Source organism: Callospermophilus lateralis, chromosome 7, assembly GCF_048772815.1.
Source record: "Callospermophilus lateralis isolate mCalLat2 chromosome 7, mCalLat2.hap1, whole genome shotgun sequence".
NCBI classification, from domain to species: domain Eukaryota; kingdom Metazoa; phylum Chordata; class Mammalia; order Rodentia; family Sciuridae; genus Callospermophilus; species Callospermophilus lateralis.
The window spans coordinates 609339-628857 of record NC_135311.1 but is presented as its reverse complement, the minus strand read 5'-3'; the positions used below and the strand labels follow the sequence as shown (position 1 = coordinate 628857).

Genomic DNA, 19519 nt, shown 5'->3' with positions numbered 1-19519 from the left:
TCTAGGGCATATTTCATAGAAAAATAATTTGATTGTGAGTCTTCTTAGATTGCTTTAATACACATAAATGCCTGACTTTAAAAATCTTGCTTAATGTAATTTAAAAGTGGTATGTTTTCTTTAAAAATTAGGTTGAATTTCTATAATCCATTCTATCAAAACTCAGTGAATTTCTTTGAAAAGAGACATTTTTACATACCTGAATCCAATCAGGATTTTTCAAATTGAGTAACGAATAGAGACACACATTAGATAAAAATGCCTAACACTTATTAAATGCCTATAAGACTTTTAGATGCATTAACTTATTTGGTTTACACAACAACCTATAAGATAACCTGCTATCCCCATTTCACAGAAAAAAGAATTGAAATTAATGCACAATATATTCATTTAAGTAGGGAAACATCAGTGAATCCCTTTAGTTTGCACAATGTACATTAATTTGAACAATTAATATGTGTTAACAATTATGATTTAAGAAACAAAAAAAAGAATTGACTCAGAAAATTTATCATGTAATAACTATTATTTGTAGTGATACTTTGTTACCTGATGATCATACCATATGTTAGTAAACTGTCTTATTATCTTCAATGCCCAGACATTCTTGTCTTTGGTTCTAAGAATTCATTGCACATGATTAATAGGCCAACACAGCTTTCATTAAAAATTCAAATCTCAGAGCCTTAAGAAGCTTAAAGTATTTAAATTTCAATAGAAAGTCGGTGCTTCAGTTAAGCACAACTAATTTTAAAATCTAAATATAAATAAACTAAAATAAATAAGCCTAGAGTCTTAAAAGAAGATTTTTTTTTTTTTTTTTTTTTTTGCTTTGGCAATAAATGAAATGTTTTGCTGACTAACCTTAAGGGATTCATGGAAGAACGGTGTGATCGTGAAAACCCTTATGCACATCAGGGAAACAGCGATTCCTGTTTGATCTCAATAACACAGCAATGATTAAGATTTTTAAATCCAGTTTTCACATTGCCCAGTAAATTGCTTAAAACACACACACACACACACACACACACACACGCACAGTACAAGGTCAATTTATTCAGAAAAAATATCTGAATGATTTCGGGTGCTTGTGGCAATGTGCATTTATCACTGTGAAATCTGTGGGCTCTCTGGCCTGGCCCAGAGTTGTCCTCCAATCCCTCCCTGTGGCCTATGCCGTGGGTGCTTGGAGCCGAGGGACAGGTCAGAGGTCATTGTGCAGAACAGTTGGCCTCAGTCAGCGAGTTCCCAAGTGATCCAGTGACGCTGGTCCAAGGACACACTTTCGGGGGAGGCTGGACTATTTCACCTAACGTGCAGGGAGGCCCTTACCCCTAACTGGTAGGTTTAAAATCTTTACAAATTCACCAGGAAAAAGCCTCCCTCCTGTCTTGGAAATTCAGCACTTAATTCAGCATTTAACATCTCTTTCAGTTCTGGTTTTTTTGGGCGGGGGTTGGGGGGCAGTTACCAGAGACTGAACTCAGGGGCTTGACCACTGAACCACACCCCCAGCCCTATTTTGTATTTTATTTAGAGACAGGGTCTCACTGGGTTGCTTGGTGCCTTGCTTTTGCTGAGGCTGGCTTTGAACTAGCCATTCTCCTGCCTCAGCCTCCTGAGCCACTGGGATCACAGGCGTGGGCGACTGTGCCGGCTCTTTCAGTTCTTTTTATCTCACCTGTGCTTCTTCTAGCGTAAAGGGGAAAAGGAAGACGAATCATTACCTCTTATGACATGGAAGAGCCTTCTAGTTATAAAATTCTTCAAAATATGAAATCCTCTTTTCCATTTAGCATTTTAAACATTCTTTTCTTGGTAGTGGTTAGTTTCAATTCAAACCAGTTTTGTTCCTATACAGGGTCTAACATAGTCCTATGCCAGACCCACTAAGAAACCCAAAGGGGATAAGATCTGATCCCTGTCCTTCAACCGACTTACGATCTAATGGAAGATGAACACAATGTGTGCAGGAAACTTGGTAACAATCCCATGTAATCTACAGATCATCATCGTCTTCCCTTCGCGTTTGGTTGGGCAGCTCTGGCTTGCACACCTCTGGGGATGGAGCACTCCATACTCGTCACAGCCCTCATTCCTTCTTGAGTGTGCGCTCCTCCAGGTCCTGGTCAGGCCTCTCAACGGTGCTCTGAACACTAGTGCGACACCTTGTGTAAATGTGAATGAAGAAGGCTGTCCAGTGCATCCATGGAGCAGAGTTCTTAAAAGATTCTTTGAAGACGGCCCTGTGTGGGCCTAAAGGGTCTAACAGACTTGGCCGAGGCGGGAGGACCTTCCTGTTCAGTGGTTCTGGTGCAGACATCTTGCTGGGAGAAACAGCCTCTCGGGGCGCGAGTGAGGCACATGGCCCAGCGGCTTCTGAGGAGCTCAGGGTCTCCTCTCTCCTAAAAGTATCCGTTACGGAGACCATCGGCTCCGTTCCCACAGGACAAGCAGCTCTGCTTCTTCTCTCCCAATCAGTCATCTCAGAGTCAGGTGACCGAGAGTGAAGTCACTTACGAGTAACCCCAAAATATGATATTTTGAAGTGGGGGGGTGTTGTGTATGAAGTAAATTACAAGCTTCAGGGCTTTATGACAGTTGATAAATTGCTTGCAACCCCCCTCCCCAAGCATCCATGTGTTGTAAGATAAAGATGAAAACCCCTAGTTAGTGAATGAAGACGTTTCTAAACGTAACTTCTTCTACGTTAATGATTTTTATTTAAACAAATATTTTAGTAGGTGTCTTGTTATACTATATTGTATCATAATGGAAATGTGTCCCTGTACTTTCTCCCTGAAAATTATTCCTTTCTGTCCTGCTCATCAAAAGCAGAGGATTAACACTTAGCATTATCTATTTTTACCATGAATAAATTTTCCATTCACATTATCTCACTTAAGAAATTTAGGCATCCCAGGGTTTCTGGTTTTGTTTTGGATTTTCTTCCAGTACCGGAGGCATCATGCTAAATCCCTCAGGTTTTGTGATAACCTCTGAAGTTATTTCTACTCTGGCACTACAAGTAGTATTGTGGAAACTTATACACACATAGAAAAGGTTCTACGATAGGTCATTACATAAATGCCATCAAAATGGTAATGAAAATATGTACAATATTCTGTAATATGTTTTTAAGGAGTAGATATATCCTGATTCTGGGATAGTGTTTTTGAAAATTGTGATGGTAAATAAACTACTTACCAGCAATTCTCACAGAGAGTCTTAGATTTCTGGTTTTGGTGTGGCCCTTGCTGCTCTCCATACTAGAACCTGGGCTGCAAAGAATGCTCTTGGTAAAACTGGCTGTTGGTCTCCATGCATCACAAAACGGACCTGTTATTCCGAGAGCTGCCGATCGCATATCTGTGGTCACAGGAAGGAGTCAGAACCCTCTGATCTCTCACAATTCATTTTCCTGTGATGGACATTTATAGAGGTCTGTGGGCCAGCCTGTTGGGAACACGCATCGAGCCTCTCTCTCTGCAGCTGCTCTGGGACCCTCAGTGTGCAAACACAGCTCAAGGGCAACAAAGGAGAGCAGTGAATTCTCTGTTGGATTCATTAATGCCTTGGCAATCCCCTGTTCCCGCAGCGAGAAGATCAGCTTCCTCTCTCTTCTGGGATGTGGGTGAGCGAAGCTCAGAGTGAGATTTCTGCTAAGAAGCTGTGGGTGGCTGAGACCTCAACTGCCTTCCCTTCCCCTAGGGAGCGAAGGGGCCAGGGTGGGTGTGGACTTATGGGGATGGATTTCGCACGGCATGTGACCTACTTTGCCAGATGGACAGACATCAGAAGCCACAATGTTAAAAGCATCCCCACTACCTTCAGCTGATCCACTCCTGCTAAGGGCTGGTCCCCTACCGAACCCTCTATGACTTCGTGCCCCTTAATTTTATGACCCTGCCATTGCTCATGACCTGGTGAAGACACTGTTTGCTATGGAATTTAAAAGTAGGGAAAAAGCTTGGAAGTCTTGTCATACTTTACTGCACAAAAATTAAAATAAAATATCAGATAAAGAGTTAAGTCTCTAAAACTTAGAATTTCCCTTAATAACATGGGGTTTTCCTCATGCTTAGGAGAAACGCAGTAACAGTACTCCTAAAAGATCTTAGAATGATCAGCCATCAGGGAGAGGCCAAGCTAAAGCACATTTGATAAGGCACTTCACACACACCAGGGAGGTCACAGTACAGGACTGATAGTGAAGTGTTGGTAAGGGAGGGGATCAGAGCTTTACTTACCACTCCTAATGATAATGTAAGCCGGTCCCACTGCTCTGAAAAAGATCTGGAACTTCTTCAGAAAGTTAAATACAGAGTTGACGATTCACCTCTTCCTCTCCTACTTACAAACTCAAGATAAATAAAAAAGTTGTCCACCAATAATTTGTACATGAATGTTCATATTATATACACGAGTCTGATTCATATTAGTCAAAAAGTGAAAATGACCAGTCTGTGATCTAGCTACTCAAGAAGCTGAGGCAGGAGGAGCACAAATTTAGGGACAACCTGGGCAACTTGGCAAGACCCTGTCTCAAAACAAAATTTTAAAAAGGGCTGGGCTGTAGGTTGGGGGTAGAACATTGTCTAGTGTGCAGGAGGCTCTGGGTTCAATCTCCAGTACGACACACACACACACAGACTCAAAGAAAAAATTACTATCCAGTGGGAAATGAACAAAGAAATGTGGCATTTTCATAAGATGGAAATCATTCACAATAAGGAGGAATAAAATAAAATACTAATATGAGCTACAATATGAGTGAAAATCGCAGACATCCTAAATGAAAGGAGTCAGATCCAAAAGGCATATATGGTATCACTTCATTTATATGAAACATCTAGAATAAAAACATCCACAGGAACTCGAGTGTATACATGGGTCTTTCCACATGTGAAGGGGAAGCACAGAAATGGTGTTTATTTAAGAACTTAGAATCATGACCCGTTAGGAAAATGCAAGTCGAAGTCAGTCTCACCTGGCACTTCACATTCACTAGTGCTGGCTGGAGCTGCAGTGGGGGGAGAGGGGAGGGACTGCTTTGGGTAATGGCTGTTTTTGGAGAGAAAAGTAATAAAGACATTCTGAAATACCCGTGGATCGGAGAACCCAGGTGAGGTCACATGTGTCACATACTTAGCCCAGTGTCTCCCCTGACGGGGGCACCACAGGGTCATGAGACACTGTGTACAGAGCGCTGTTAGAATCGCTGCTGAAGAGTCCAGTACTTCTACAACTAAGGCATTTCCTGAAGGAGCCGTCGTCTAGTTCTGATCTCACTGTACAGTCTGTCCCCAGCCAGCTTCCTCGGGGCACCCTGACCTCCTTGCTCCTCAGGCTGTGAATGATGGGGTTCAACATGGGGGTCACCACACAGGAGAGCCCAGAGACCAGGATGTCCATGTCCAGGGAGTGGCCTTCTCTGGACCTGTCGTAGTTGAAGCTGGCTGTCCATAGAAGACCACCACGACAGTGAGGTGGGACGCACAGTGGAGAAGGCAGAGGGAATCCTGAGGATGGCCGAGACGATGAGTGTGTAGGAGCCTGCAGGGAAGAGGCAGGGGCTCAGGCCAATGGTGGCACTGGCCACGTGCAGCACAGAGTCGTTGACAGAGGTGTCTGAGCAGGAGAGCTTCAGGAGCAACGGGATGTCACAGAGAAAGGGGCTGATCTCGTGGGGCCCACACAGAGTGAGTGTGGTGGCCAGCACCGTGTGTGTGACCGAATTCACCAGCCCACACAGCCAGGACCCCGTCACCAGACCCACACAGACCTTCACCCTCATGAGGACGGGTACTGAAGAGGACGGCAAGTGGCCACGTAGCGGTCCTAAGCCATGGCCGCCAGTAAGACACCTTCAGTGCCAGCACTTGTCACAAAGAAGAAGACCTGGGAAAGGCAGCCCTCATAGGAAATGGTCTTCTTCTCCCGGAAGAGGTTCACCAGCAGTACTGGGAGGGTGGTGGACGTGTAGCCGATGTCCAAGAAGCTCAAATTGCTGAGGAAAAAGTACATTGGAGTGTGGAGAGCAGGACTGACCCTGGTGGCCACTATTATGAGCATGTTCCCCAGGAGAGTGGTCAGGTAAATGACCAGAAAGAGCAGGAAGAACAAGCCCTGTAGGTTGGAGTGGTTGGAAAATCCCAAGAAGATGAATTCGGTGACAAACGTTTGATTGCTCATTTCCAATGGTGTCATAGCTACAAAACAGAGAAAAGAAACCATGATGAGAGTGGACTGAGAGCACCTAAGTGGGCTTGTCCATCTGCAGCACGTGGCAAATAATACTGAAAGAAAAGCAGCCTGGAGACTGATAACCTGTGGGACTGGTCTCAGGGGATCAGACCCACGGAACCGCACACATTTGCAGGGGTGATGGTGGGTGGGAGTAGCCAGAGACTTGCTAGAAGCCAACAGAAAGCCATTCGACCTCATAATAGTGTGAAGTCATTTCTCACTGTCTCAGTAATCTCTGCTCCTGTTGTCCTTTTGTGTAAGCATAGGATTTTTGGAGAAGTATATTTTCATTGCAAAAAAATTAAGAAAAGAATTTACAAAGCAGAGTCATCGTCTGCAGAAGCAGTCGGAGTTGCCGTCAGTGTTTCCAGTGTAGAATTTTTCTCATTTTACATCTATCCTGATCTCTGTGTTTGGAAAGGCACAAGTTGACTTATCCTGCACGATGATGACATTATCAGGGCTAGAGCAAACAGAGGAAAGGAGGTGATGCGGTGGGTTGGGTTGGCTATCTTCAGAATACAGGGAAGATCAGTGGAGTAGAAGGAGACTGAGGGGGGGAAGGTTTGGGATGGGAGGAAACGTGAAAGGCCTTTACGCAGATCATGTTATGTGCACGTGGAAGTATACCTAGGGAATAGCACCTGTATGTCTACGTAGAAAGCACCAGTCAGCGATTAACAGATAGATGACCCCAAGAAAGATCAGTAGAGAAAGGAGGATGGGGTCGGGGAGGGGAGGGAGATGGGGGCGGGGACTGAACGGAGTGAATCAGATTCCATGCACGGAGAACCTTTTCACAATCAACCCAACCTCTCTGTACGACTATTGTGCTCTAGTGAGAAACTTAGGAAGGTGACGTGGTCCCTCAGCAAAGAGGGAGGGTGTGAATCCTTCTTCACCTATTTGTATCCCTTTAATTCTTTCTTCTGTCCATGGCTCTGGCAATTTCAAGGATGAAGTTGAATAGGAGTGGTGAGAGAGGGCACCCTGTCTTCTTCCTGTTTTCAGAGCGAGTGCCTTCAACCTCTCTCCACTTAGAAAGAGGCTGCCTTGGGTTTAGCAGGGATAGCTTTCACAGTGTGAGCCGTGTTCCTCTGTCCCGAGTATTTCCACTGCCTTCACAGGAAGGCGCGCTCTGTTTTGTCAAATGCTTTTTCCTGCATCTATTGAGATGATCAATAAACTTACATCTCTCTTAAATAAACTTAATCTCTCCCCTTTGGCTAAACATTCAGTTCATCTCCAGTCCGATAAATATTTTAATGCACATTAAATATATTCATTCTCTCCCTAGCCTGGGAGAGACTAGGGAGGGCAGGTGGCTAATGGGTACAGAGCTGCGTTGATGAGGAGAGGTGGCTCCCAGTGTCTAGAGCAGATAGGACAGCCTGGTCGACGACCGGAAAGTCAAACCAGCTCGAGATTTTGAACATTCCCAGCACAGAGGAATGACTGGTGTGGAGAAGTAGATATGCCCATGACTCTGACCTGATCGTGTCATGTGTACGCCTTGAAATATCACATTATATCTCATAAACCTGAGGTTATGTTAATTAAAAAGTCAAAAACATTTTTGAAAGTTCAAAAATACTCAACATTAACCTCTGGTGATAAAGTGAGAATAATAGTCACTCTCTGGATGACACTCATTGAAAAGGCACTGGAAGGAATTATCTGAGGTGGAAATGTTTTACTTGTTGATTCGAGTAGTGACCACACGGGTGCATAGCTAAGCAAACATTTATTGACTTGCACACGTGAGATGTTTCCATTTTACTCTACGTGGAAGATAATTCGCTTTTTAAAATAAGGAAAGGGGCCGGGGCTGGGGCTCAGTGTAGAGCACTTGCGTAGTATGAGTGAGGCACTGGGTTCCATCCTCAGCACCACATAAAAATAAATAAAAAAATGAAGTAAAGATATTGTTAAAAAAAGACAAGGAGAGGGATAAAACCAGGAGATACTGTCCAGAGCAGGTAGATCCGACTCAGGGACGGCCAATCGCTGACCCCCTGGTCCTTTTCTCCTTGTGCATCTTTGCCCTCCTCCCTGTACCAGCAGAGTTGGGTTCCTCATCACCTTTGGTCTCCTGAGTTATTATAACTGCCTTTACATTCCTTCCCTGTCTCCAGTCTTGCCTCTCCACTCCATGCAAACAGGAGACACTCAAGATGGATTTGGAGAAGTTGACCCGCATGGTCTCCTGTTGGCCCTGAACCACAGGTAAAACCACACCATGCTCACAGGGGTGTGTGTGTGTGTGTGTGTGCGCGCGTGTGTGTTGTGGAGGATCTGGGAGGGGGACGTATGTGAGAACACTGTCCCATAAGCAAGAAGAGGGCAGGTTGGTGTCCCAGGAAACATTGGTGGCATGAATCCCTTCAGACGCGGACAGGAAAGCCAAAGGCTTACATGGCTCTCATGTTTACAGAAGACGTGGGGCCTCTGGAACTCAGTGACCTTCTCTGGGCGTCATTACAGGAAGGGAGACTGCGAGTTCAGAGCTCTGCTGGCAGCCTCCTCCCCTACAGCTACATCCCGAGTCCCTGGAGACTCACACAATTGCACGGGGCTGGGAGGTCACCCTGGCTGGTTGCTGCCACACTCCTCCGTGATGTACTCTAAAGAGGCCCAGGATCTTCACCTCATCAGCTACCCTGGAGGAGGTGGCGTGAATCCCTTACCTCTGGTGAACAGGACGGGCATGAGAAGGCTGCCTGAAACATGCCCTCTGAGTGTGGTCCTTAAAAAAAAATAAGAGTGGTCTTCTAACAGGGTCCTCAGAAAATCGCTCTTCTCTCCTCGGAGGGCTGCCTAGGAGCCAGCTGTGGTGTGACCGCCTTCCAGGTGAGGGCAGGCTGGAAACAGGGCCCTCCGGAAGGAAATGGCTTGAGCTTTGAAAATGACAGAATCTGTGGATTCAGGAATCGGCTGTGTCCACGCGCGAACCTCCCATGAGCTGCAGGAGCATCCAGTGGTCACACCTAGTCCCTGGGTCAGTCCACTCTCTGCCGCGGTTACCACGTGCCTGACCAGAACATCCCGGAGGGGGAGAGGCACTCTGGCCTCCTGGCTTGGAGGTTCAGCTGGGGCCAGCTGACCCCGTTGCTGCCGCCTGAGATGAGGGGGACGTCGGGGTGGAAGGGGACAGGGGGGACGCGTCCCTAGCTCAGGGCAGCCAGAAGGTTGGGCGGGGGAAGGGGACGGAGGAGACAGGGCGCAGGGGACCAGATGTGATTCCCCAGGGCATGTCCCCGCCCGCACTCCACCGGCCCGCACTCCGCCCGCCCTCCGCCCGCACTCCACCGGCCCGCACTCCGCCCGCACTGCACTCCGCCCGCACTGCACTCCGCCCGCACTGCACTCCGCCCGCACTCCGCCCGCACTCCGCCGGCCCTCGCCCGCACTCCGCCCGCCCTCCACTGGCCCGCACTCCGCCCGCACTCCGCCCGCCCGCTCTCCACTGGCCCGCACTCCGCCCGCCCTCCGCCCGCACTCCCCCCGCACTCCACCGGCCCGCACTCCGCCGGCCCTCCGCCCGCACTCCGTCCGCAGTCCACCGGCCCGCACTCCACCGGCCCGCACTCCGCCGGCCCGCACTCCGCCGGCCCTCCGCCCGCACTCCGCCCGCACTCCACTGGCCCGCACTCCGCCCGCACCCCGCCCGCCCTCCGCCCGCCCTCCGCCCGCACTCCCCCCGCACTCCACCGGCCCGCACTCCGCCGGCCCTCCGCCCGCACTCCGTCCGCAGTCCACCGGCCCGCACTCCACCGGCCCGCACTCCGCCGGCCCGCACTCCGCCGGCCCTCCGCCCGCACTCCGCCCGCACTCCACTGGCCCGCACTCCGCCCGCACCCCGCCCGCCCTCCGCCCGCCCTCCGCCGGCCCTCCGCCCGCACTCCGCCCGCACCCCGCCCGCACCCCGCCCGCACCCCGCCGGCCCTCCGCCGGCCCTCCGCCGGCACCCCGCCCGCACCCCGCCCGCCCTCCGCCCGCACCCCGCCCGCCCTCCGCCCGCCCTCCGCCCGCACCCCGCCCGCCCTCCGCCCGCCCTCCGCCCGCCCTCCGCCCGCACTCCGCCCGCACCCCGCCCGCACCCCGCCCGCCCTCCGCCCGCACTCCACCGGCCCGCACTCCGCCCGCCCGCACTCCGCCCGCACTCCTCTCAGTACAGTGGCCTTTCAGATAACTAACCCACAAAATGGGTGGACCCACGGATCGGGTCACAAGTCTCACGGTCTAGTCTTCTCACCCGGGAACACTGCTGCTGTGGCTGACCCTGAGCTGGCGGCGGGGACGCCTTATTTCTAGGCCACAGCAGTCCCTACGGTCCACTGGCTTTGGCTGGAATCGCGTCCTGCACGGGAGAGTGATCCGGTGCCAAGACAAGATCAAAGGAGATGCCTGGTAGCTGAAGATGCGACCTTGGGAGAAAGGCTCTGAAGGGGAGCCTGGGTGGAGCACTCTACAGCCCTGGTGACCAGGACACGAAGAGGGCCCTGGTCTGTGGGGTAGCTGAGTGGCAGTGGTGGGAAGGGAATGAGAAGGAGCGCGTCTGGGGAGAGGAGGGAGGGGGTTGGGCCTGGGGTCTGGGTACCTGCGGGCTCTTCCAGCAGGCAGCGGGGGCAGGTCCCCCAGAGATAGGCCTGGGAGTCACAGCTTACAGTGGAAGTCACAGGTGCTCATGAAGCCACCAGAGAGCAGGGAGGGGAGAGAGGGCCCATGGACTGCGCGGAGCCGAAGGTGTCCAGGAGGAGGCTCACCAGCTCTCAGCACTCGCTCTGCACCCCAGTCTCCAACCTCTGCTCTCTGCAACGGTCCTTCTGCACCCCAGTCTCCAACCTCTGCTCTCTGCAACGGTCCTTCTGCACCCCAGTCTCCAACCTCTGCTGTCTGTAACCTTCCTTCTGCACCCCAGTCTCCAACCTCTGCTCTCTGTAACCATCCTCCTGCACCCCAGTCTCCAACCTCTGCTCTCTGTAAGGGTTCTCCTGCACCCCAGTCTCCAACCTCTGCTCTCTGTAACCATCCTCCTGCACCCCAGTCTCCAACCTCTGCTCTCTGTAAGGGTCCTTCTGCACCCCAGTCTCCAACCTCTGCTCTCTGTAACCATCCTCCTGCACCCCAGTCTCCAACCTCTGCTCTCTGCAACGGTCCTTCTGCACCCCAGTCTCCAAACTCTGTTCTCTGTAACCATCCTCCTGCACCCCAGTCTCCAACCTCTGGTCTCTGTAACCATCCTCCTGCACCCCAGTCTCCAACCTCTGCTCTCTGTAAGGGTCCTCCTGCACCCCAGTCTCCAACCTCTGCTCTCTGCAACGGTCCTTCTGCACCCCAGTCTCCAACCTCTGCTCTCTGTAACAATCCTTCTGCACCCCAGACTCCAACCTCTGCTCTCTGTAACCATCCTCCTGCACCCCAGTCTCCAACCTCTGCTCTCTGTAAGGGTTCTCCTGCACCCCAGTCTCCAACCTCTGCTCTCTGCAACGGTCCTTCTGCACCCCAGTCTCCAACCTCTGCTCTCTGTAACCATCCTCCTGCACCCCAGTCTCCAACCTCTGCTCTCTGTAAGGGTCCTCCTGCACCCCAGTATCCAACCTCTGCTCTCTGTAAGGGTCCTTCTGCACCCCAGTCTCCAACCTCTGCTCTCTGTAACCATCCTTCTGCACCCCAGTCTCCAACCTCTGCTCTCTGTAACCATCCTCCTGCACCCCAGTCTCCAACCTCTGCTCTCTGTAAGGGTCCTCCTGCACCCCAGTCTCCAACCTCTGCTCTCTGCAACGGTCCTTCTGCACCCCAGTCTCCAACCTCCGCTCTCTGCAACGGTCCTTCTGCACCCCAGTCTCCAACCTCTGCTCTCTGTAAGGGTCCTCCTGCACCCCAGTCTCCAACCTCTGCTCTCTGCAACGGTCCTCCTGCACCCCAGTCTCCAACCTCTACTCTCTGCAACAGCCCTTCTGCACCCCAGTCTCCAACCTCTGCTCTCTGCAACGGTCCTTCTGCACCCCAGTCTCCAACCTCTGCTCTCTGCAACGATCCTTCTGCACCCCAGTCTCCAACCTCTGCTGTCTGTAACAGTCCTTCTGCACCCCAGTCTCCAACCTCTGCTCTCTGCAACGGTCCTTCTGCACCCCAGTCTCCAACCTCTGCTCTCTGCAACGGTCCTTCTGCACCCCAGTCTCCAACCTCTGCTCTCTACAACGGTCCTTCTGCACCCCAGTCTCCAACCTCTGCTCTCTGTAACCATCCTCCTGCACCCCAGTCTCCAACCTCTGCTCTCTGAAAGGGTCCTTCTGCACCCCAGTCTCCAACCTCTGCTCTCTACAAAGGCCCTTCTGCACCCCAGTCTCCAACCTCTGCTCTCTACAACGGTCCTTCTGCACCCCAGTCTCCAACCTCTGCTGTCTGTAACGGTCCTTCTGCACCCCAGTCTCCAACCTCTGCTCTCTGCAACGATCCTTCTGCACCCCAGTCTCCAACCTCTGCTGTCTGTAACAGTCCTTCTGCACCCCAGTCTCCAACCTCTGCTCTCTGCAACGGTCCTTCTGCACCCCAGTCTCCAACCTCTGCTGTCTGTAACCTTCCTTCTGCACCCCAGTCTCCAACCTCTGCTCTCTGCAACGGTCCTTCTGCACCCCAGTCTCCAACCTCTGCTCTCTGCAACGGTCCTTCTGCACCCCAGTCTCCAACCTATGCTCTCTACAACGGTCCTTCTGCACCCCAGTCTCCAACCTCTGCTGTCTGTAACGGTCCTTCTGCACCCCAGTCTCCAACCTCTGCTCTCTGCAACGGTCCTTCTGCACCCCAGTCTCCAACCTCTGCTGTCTGTAACAGTCCTTCTGCACCCCAGTCTCCAACCTCTGCTCTCTGCAACGGTCCTTCTGCACCCCAGTCTCCAACCTCTGCTGTCTGTAACCTTCCTTCTGCACCCCAGTCTCCAAACTCTGCTCTCTGTAACGGTCCTTCTGCACCCCAGTCTCCAACATCTGCTCTCTGTAAGGGTCCTTCTGCACCCCAGTCTCCAACCTCTGCTCTCTGCAACGGTCCTTCTGAACCCCAGTCTCCAACCTCTGCTCTCTGCAACGATCCTTCTGCACCCCAGTCTCCAACCTCTGCTCTCTGCAACGGTCCTTCTGCACCCCAGTCTCCAACCTCTGCTGTCTGTAACCATCCTCCTGCACCCCAGTCTCCAACCTCTGCTCTCTGTAAGGGTCCTTCTGCACCCCAGTCTCCAACCTCTGCTCTCTGCAACGGTCCTTCTGCACCCCAGTCTCCAACCTCTGCTCTCTGCAACGATCCTTCTGCACCCCAGTCTCCAACCTCTGCTCTCTGCAACGGTCCTTATGCACCCCAGTCTCCAACCTCTGCTCTCTGTAACCATCCTCCTGCACCCAAGTCTCCAACCTCTGCTCTCTGCAACGGTTCTTCTGCACCCCAGTCTCCAACCTCTGTTCTCTGCAGCGATCCTCCTGCACCCCAGTCTCCAACCTCTGCTCTCTGTAAGGGTCCTTCTGCACCCCAGTCTCCAACCTCTGCTCTCTGTAACCATCCTTCTGCACCCCAGTCTCCAACCTCTGCTCTCTGTAACCATCCTCCTGCACCCCAGTCTCCAACCTCTGCTCTCTGTAAGGGTCCTCCTGCACCCCAGTCTCCAACCTCTGCTCTCTGCAACGGTCCTTCTGCACCCCAGTCTCCAACCTCTGCTCTCTGCAACGGTCCTTCTGCACCCCAGTCTCCAACCTCTGCTCTCTGTAAGGGTCCTCCTGCACCCCAGTCTCCAACCTCTGCTCTCTGCAACGGTCCTTCTGCACCCCAGTCTCCAACCTCTGCTCTCTGTAAGGGTCCTCCTGCACCCCAGTCTCCAACCTCTGCTCTCTGTAACCATCCTCCTGCACCCCAGTCTCCACCCTCTGCTCTCTGCAACGGTCCTTCTGCACCCCAGTCTCCAACCTCTGCTCTCTGTAAGGGTCCCCCTGCACCCCAGTCTCCAACCTCTGCTCTCTGCAACGGTCCTTCTGCACCCCAGTCTCCAACCTCTGCTCTCTGTAAGGGTCCTCCTGCACCCCAGTCTCCAACCTCTGCTCTCTGTAACCATCCTCCTGCACCCCAGTCTCCAACCTCTGCTCTCTGTAAGGGTCCTTCTGCACCCCAGTCTCCAACCTCTGCTCTCTGCAACGGTCCTTCTGCACCCCAGTCTCCAACCTCTGCTCTCTGCAACGGTCCTCCTGCACCCCAGTCTCCAACCTCTGCTCTCTGTAACCATCCTCCTGCACCCCAGTCTCCAACCTCTGCTCTCTCTAAGGGTCCTTCTGCACCCCAGTCTCCAACCTCTGCTCTCTGTAACCATCCTCCTGCACCCCAGTCTCCGACCTCTGCTCTCTGTAACCATCCTCCTGCACCCCAGTCTTCAACCTCTGCTCTCTGTAACCATCCTTCTGCACCCCAGTCTCCAACCTCTGCTCTCTGTAACCATCCTCCTGCACCCCAGTTTCCAACCTCTGCTCTCTGTAAGGGTCCTTCTGCACCCCAGTCTCCAACCTCTGCTCTCTGCAACGGTCCTTCTGCACCCCAGTCTCCAACCTCTGCTCTCTGCAACGGCCCTCCTGCACCCCAGTCTCCAACCTCTGCTCTCTGTAAGGGTCCTCCTGCACCCCAGTCTCCAACCTCTGCTCTCTGCAACGGTCCTTCTGCACCCCAGTCTCCAACCTCTGTTCTCTGCAGCGATCCTTCTGCACCCCAGTCTCCAAGCTCTGCTCTCTGCAACGGTCCTTCTGCACCCCAGTCTCCAATCTCTGCTCTCTGCAACGGACCTCCTGCACCCCAGTCTCCAACCTCTGCTCTCTGTAAGGGTCCTCCTGCACCCCAGTCTCCAAACTCTGCTGTCTGTAACCGTCCTCCTGCACCCCAGTCTCCAACCTCTGCTCTCTGTAACCATCCTCCTGCACCCCAGTCTCCAACCTCTGCTCTCTGTAAGGGTCCTTCTGCACCCCAGTCTCCAACCTCTGCTCTCTGCAACGGTCCTTCTGCACCCCAGTCTCCAACCTCTGCTGTCTGTAACCGTCCTCCTGCACCCCAGTCTCCAACCTCTGCTCTCTGTAAGGGTCCTTCTGCACCCCAGTCTCCAACCTCTGCTGTCTGTACCCATCCTCCTGCACCCCAGTCTCCAACCTCTGCTCTCTGTAAGGGTCCTCCTGCACCCCAGTCTCCAACCTCTGCTCTCTGTAAAAGTCCTCCTGCACCCCAGTCTCCAACCTCTGCTCTCTGCAACGGCCCTTCTGCACCCCAGTCTCCAACCTCTGCTGTCTGTAACCATCCTCCTGCACCCCAATCTACAACCTCTGCTCTCTGTAAGGGTCCTTCTGCACCCCAGTCTCCAACCTCTGCTCTCTGCAACGGTCCTTCTGCACCCCAGTCTCCAACCTCTGCTCTCTGCAACGGTCCTTCTGCACCCCAGTCTCCAACCTCTGCTCTCTGCAACGGTCCTTCTGCACCCCAGTCTCCAACCTCTGCTCTCTGCAACGATCCTTCTGCACCTCAGTCTCCAACCTCTGCTCTCTGCAACGGTCCTTCTGCACCCCAGTCTCCAACCTCTGCTGTCTGTAACCGTCCTCCTGCACCCCAGTCTCCAACCTCTGCTCTCTGTAACCATCCTCCTGCACCCCAGTCTCCAACCTCTGCTCTCTGTAAGGGTCCTTCTGCACCCCAGTCTCCAACCTCTGCTCTCTGCAACGGTCCTTCTGCACCCCAGTCTCCAACCTCTGCTCTCTGCAACGGTCCTCCTGCACCCCAGTCTCCAACCTCTGCTCTCTGCAACGGCCCTCCTGCACCCCAGTCTCCAACCTCTGCTCTCTGTAAGGGTCCTCCTGCACCCCAGTCTCCAACCTCTGCTCTCTGCAACGGTCCTTCTGCACCCCAGTCTCCAACCTCTGCTCTCTAGTAACCATCCTCCTGCACCCCAGTCTCCAACCTCTGCTCTCTGTAAGGGTCCTCCTGCACCCCAGTCTCCAACCTCTGCTCTCTGCAACGGCCCTTCTGCACCCCAGTCTCCAACCTCTGCTCTCTGTAACCATCCTCCTGCACCCCAGTCTCCAACCTCTGCTCTCTGTAACCATCCTCCTGCACCCCAGTCTCCAACCTCTGCTCTCTGCAACGGTCCTTCTGCACCCCAGTCTCCAACCTCTGCTCTCTGTAACCATCCTCCTGCACCCCAGTTTCCAACCTCTGCTCTCTGTAAGGGTCCTCCTGCACCCCAGTCTCCAACCTCTGCTCTCTGCAACGGTCCTTCTGCACCCCAGTCTCCAACCTCTGCTCTCTGTAACCATCCTCCTGCACCCCAGTCTCCAACCTCTGCTCTCTGTAAGGGTCCTCCTGCACCCCAGTCTCCAACCTCTGCTCTCTGTAACCATCCTCCTGCACCCCAGTCTCCAACCTCTGCTCTCTGCAACGGTCCTTCTGCACCCCAGTCTCCAACCTCTGCTCTCTGTAACCATCCTCCTGCACCCCAGTCTTCAACCTCTGCTCTCTGCAACGGCCCTTCTGCACCCCAGTCTCCAACCTCTGCTGTCTGTAACCGTCCTCCTGCACCCCAGTCTCCAACCTCTGCTCTCTGTAAGGGTCCTCCTGCACCCCAGTCTCCAACCTCTGCTCTTTGTAACCATCCTCCTGCACCCCAGTCTCCAACCTCTGCTCTCTGTAACCATCCTCCTGCACCCCAGTCTCCAACCTCTGCTCTCTGTAAGGGTCCTCCTGCACCCCAGTCTCCAACCTCTGCTCTCTGTAACCGTCCTCCTGCACCCCAGTCTCCAACCTCTGCTCTCTGCAACGGTCCTTCTGCACCCCAGTCTCCAACCTCTGCTCTCTGTAACCATCCTCCTGCACCCCAGTCTCCAACCTCTGCTCTCTGCAACGGCCCTTCTGCACCCCAGTCTCCAACCTCTGCTGTCTGTAACCATCCTCCTGCACCCCAGTCTCCAACCTCTGTTCTCTGTAAGGGTCCTCCTGCACCCCAGTCTCCAACCTCTGCTCTCTGTAAGGGTCCTCCTGCACCCCAGTCTCCAACCTCTGCTCTCTGTAACCATCCTCCTGCACCCCAGTCTCCAACCTCTGCTCTCTGTAAGGGTCCTTCTGCACCCCAGTCTCCAACCTCTGCTCTCTGCAACGGTCCTTATGCACCCCAGTCTCCAACCTCTGCTCTCTGTAACCATCCTCCTGCACCCCAGTTCCAACCTCTGCTCTCTGCAACGGTTCTTCTGCACCCCAGTCTCCAACCTCTGTTCTCTGCAGCGATCCTTCTGCACCCCAGTCTCCAACCTCTGCTCTCTGCAACGGCCCTCCTGCACCCCAGTCTCCAACCTCTGCTCTCTGTAAGGGTCCTCCTGCACCCCAGTCTCCAACCTCTGCTCTCTGCAACGGCCCTTCTGCACCCCAGTCTCCAACCTCTGCTGTCTGTAACCATCCTCCTGCACCCCAGTCTCCAACCTCTGCTCTCTGTAAGGGTCCTCCTGCACCCCAGTCTCCAACCTCTGCTCTCTGTAAGGGTCCTCCTGCACCCCAGTCTCCAACCTCTGCTCTCTGTAACCATCCTTCTGCACCCCAGTCTCCAACCTCTGCTCTCTGTAAGGGTCCTTCTGCACCCCAGTCTCCAACCTCTGCTCTCTGTAACCATCCTCCTGCACCCCAGTCTCCAACCTCTGCTCTCTGCAACGGTTCTTCTGCACCCCAGTCTCCAACCTCTGTTCTCTGCAGCGATCCTTCTGCACCCCAGTCTCCAACCTCTGCTCTCTGCAACGGTCCTTCTGCACCCCAGTCTCCAACCTCTGCTCTCTGCAACGGTCCTCCTGCACCCCAGTCTCCAACCTCTGCTCTCTGCAACGGCCCTCCTGCACCCCAGTCTCCAACCTCTGCTCTCTGTAAGGGTCCTCCTGCACCCCAGTCTCCAACCTCTGCTCTCTGCAACGGTCCTTCTGCACCCCAGTCTCCAACCTCTGCTCTCTGTAAGGGTCCTCCTGCACCCCAGTCTCCAACCTCTGCTCTCTGTAACCATCCTCCTGCACCCCAGTCTCCAACCTCTGCTCTCTGCAATGGTCCTTCTGCACCCCAGTCTCCAACCTCTGCTCTCTGTAACCATCCTCCTGCACCCCAGTCTCCAACCTCTGCTCTCTGTAAGGGTCCTTCTTCACCCCAGTCTCCAACCTCTGCTCTCTGTAACCATCCTCCTGCACCCCAGTCTCCAACCTCTGCTCTCTGTAAGGGTCCTCCTGCACCCCAGTCTGCAACCTCTGCTCTCTGTAACCATCCTCCTGCACCCCAGTGTCCAACCTCTGCTCTCTGCAACGGTCCTTCTGCACCCCAGTCTCCAACCTCTGCTCTCTGTAACCATCCTCCTGCACCCCAGTCTCCAACCTCTGCTCTCTGCAACGGCCCTTCTGCACCCCAGTCTCCAACCTCTGCTGTCTGTAACCGTCCTCCTGCACCCCAGTCTCCAACCTCTGCTCTCTGTAAGGGTCCTCCTGCACCCCAGTCTCCAACCTCTGCTCTCTGTAACCATCCTCCTGCACCCCAGTCTCCAACCTCTGCTCTCTGTAACCATCCTCCTGCACCCCAGTCTCCAACCTCTGCTCTCTGTAAGGGTCCTCCTGCACCCCAGTCTCCAACCTCTGCTCTCTGTAACCATCCTCCTGCACCCCAGTCTCCAACCTCTGCTCTCTGCAACGGTCCTTCTGCACCCCAGTCTCCAACCTCTGCTCTCTGTAACCATCCTCCTGCACCCCAGTCTCCAACCTCTGCTCTCTGTAAGGGTCCTTCTTCACCCCAGTCTCCAACCTCTGCTCTCTGTAACCATCCTCCTGCACCCCAGTCTCCAACCTCTGCTCTCTGTAAGGGTCCTCCTGCACCCCAGTCTGCAACCTCTGCTCTCTGTAACCATCCTCCTGCACCCCAGTGTCCAACCTCTGCTCTCTGCAACGGTCCTTCTGCACCCCAGTCTCCAACCTCTGCTCTCTGTAACCATCCTCCTGCACCCCAGTCTCCAACCTCTGCTCTCTGCAACGGCCCTTCTGCACTCCAGTCTCCAACCTCTGCTTTCTGTAACCGTCCTCCTGCACCCCAGTCTCCAACCTCTGCTCTCTGTAAGGGTCCTCCTGCACCCCAGTCTCCATCCTGTGCTCTCTGTAAGGGTCCTCCTGCACCCCAGTCTCCAACCTCTGCTCTCTGTAACCATCCTCCTGCACCCCAGTCTCCAACCTCTGCTCTCTGCAACGGT

The 19519-nt window shown here is 53.5% G+C and overlaps 1 pseudogene; it reads right to left on the bottom strand.

Moving 5' to 3' along the window:
- Positions 1-5154: 5154 nt before the first annotated feature.
- Positions 5155-6216, bottom strand: LOC143641905 (olfactory receptor 5V1-like; annotated as a pseudogene).
- Positions 6217-19519: the final 13303 nt, after the last annotated feature.